Source organism: Trachemys scripta, chromosome 14 (genome assembly GCF_013100865.1).
Source record: "Trachemys scripta elegans isolate TJP31775 chromosome 14, CAS_Tse_1.0, whole genome shotgun sequence".
NCBI classification, from domain to species: domain Eukaryota; kingdom Metazoa; phylum Chordata; order Testudines; family Emydidae; genus Trachemys; species Trachemys scripta.
Window position 1 is genome coordinate 41,886,927 of NC_048311.1, and position 1,983 is coordinate 41,888,909.

The 1,983-nt window shown below is 65.5% G+C and overlaps 1 protein-coding gene across 1 annotated transcript in view; it reads left to right on the forward strand.

Moving 5' to 3' along the window:
* Nucleotides 1-1,544: 1,544 nt before the first annotated feature.
* Nucleotides 1,545-1,983, forward strand: part of CHMP2A (charged multivesicular body protein 2A) — a 7,242-nt gene continuing 6,803 nt past the window's right edge. The window contains exon 1 of the mRNA XM_034789302.1: nucleotides 1,545-1,690. The gene's annotated coding sequence lies outside the window, so the exon portion shown is untranslated. The remainder of the gene's footprint in view (nucleotides 1,691-1,983) is intronic.

Genomic DNA, 1,983 nt, shown 5'->3' on the forward strand with positions numbered 1-1,983 from the left:
AGGTGCAATGATCATGAGGTGAGAGGAACCAGGGGAGGGGGTGTCTGAATTTTGATCCAGTGGTGTCACAGCACTAACAGCGTTTGGTTCCTGCAGCCCACCCCTACCCATAGCCTCACTCCAACTTGTCCCCTTCCCCCCACTCAGCGCCTCCCCACTACCCGCCTGCTTCCCACATAACCTCCTCAATTGTGCTCCTCTTCCTCCCCCCCCCACCCCAGCTTGTCCCCTTCCCCAGCCCCTCACCAGCTCCCTGCCTTAACACAAACTTCTCAACTGGGCTCCTTCCCACCCCTACCCCTAGTCGTGCCTTAACTTGGCCCCTTCCCCCCACTAACCAGCCTCCTGCTCCCCACACAACCTCCTCAACTGAGCTGCTTCTCCCTGCCCCCAAACCTCCCTGCATCAAAGCTCCACGCAGTCCTGTCCCCTCGACCCATTTCAACCCCCGCTCAACCTGCCTCCCAGACTGACTGTAGCCCAATCCAACCAGCCCAGTCTTCTCCAACGCAGCCCCTGTCCCAACCTCCCGCCCATCCTGCCACCAGCCCCTCCTCCCCCAGACTTCTATCAGCTCCCTGCCCAATGCACCCCAGCTTCCACGCCCCTCCCCCTGCTCCCACTCCACTCATATCCCAGCCTCTGCCCCACCCTAGGATTGCAAGGTTTCAGGTTTTCACTGCGAACTCCTAGTCAAAAAGGGACCCTGGTGACTCTGGTCATCACTGGTGACCGGGCAGTTAAAAGTCCAGCTAGCGGTGCAGCAGGGCTCCTGGGAAGTGGCCGGCATGTCCCTCTGGCTCCTAGACATAGGGGTGACCACAGAGGCGCCATGCGCTGCTCCTGCCTGCAGGTGCCTCCCTGAGCGCTGGCTCCACAGTTCCCATTGGCTGTGAGCTGCGGCCAATGGGAGCTGAGGGGGCAGCGTGCCTAGCCCCTTGGTTGACCCTCCGCCTAGGAGCTGGGGCCCAGAGGGACATGCCCCTGCTTCCTGGGAGCTGCCTGAGGTCAGTGCCACTTGGAGCCCTCACTCCCTCCTGCACCCCAATCCCCTGCCCCAGCCAGGAGCCACCTCCTGCACCCTGAACCCCCCATTTCTGGCCCCACCCTGGATCCAGCACCCCCAGCTAGGGTGACCAGACAGCAACTGTGAAAGATGGGGATGGGGGTGTAATAGGGGGGTAATAGGTCCCCAAATAGTGGGACTGTCCCTACTCAGCCCTCACCCCCCCCCACAACCCAATCCCCCCTCCCCTGAAAGTGAGCGAGGGATGGAGGGGGATGGGGCGAGTGGGGGCGGGGCAGAGTGTTTGGTTTTCTGCCATTAGAAAGTTGGCGACCTACATTCCCCCCCGCCCCCCTCAGCCCCCTGCCCACCCCCCATCTCCCCCCCCCCGCCCCCGTGTCTCTCCTGCTGGGGGCGGGGCGCTAGAGAGACGGGGGGAGGGGAGGAGCTCGGGGGTGCCCCTCTAGCCCTCCTCTCTGTGGTCTGCCGGGGATCGCTCTGCCCTTCCTCTCGATGGTGACTTCCGGGCGGGGGACATTCTCTCTCTCTCTGTGGTACCCGCGCGGGCGGGGCTCCGCCCACCACTACCGTCACCTGACGCCCCGCCCTTCACGTGCTCTGTGACGTCAGCGGGGCGAAGGCGGAAGTGAGAGAAGGAAACAGACAGACAGAGAGCGGCGGCGGGTGAGACCCCGGGCGGGGGGGGGGGCTCCGTCTCCTTCATTTCCGGGGCGCGGGCGGGGTCTCTATAGCGCCGGGGGGCAGCGCTGCCCCTCCCCCCCCGACATGGGGGAGTCCGGCCCGGGGCCGCAGAGCGGGAGGGGGGCTCGCCCCCTGGAACGGCGGGCGGGCGGGCGGGGGCTCGGTTGGCTCAGAGGGGTTGGGGGATGCAGGGAGGAGGGATGGGGGGCTGGTGGTAGGGGAGGCTGGCTGCAGGGAGGATTAGGGGTAAGGGGGCTGGATGCAGGGAGGAGGGG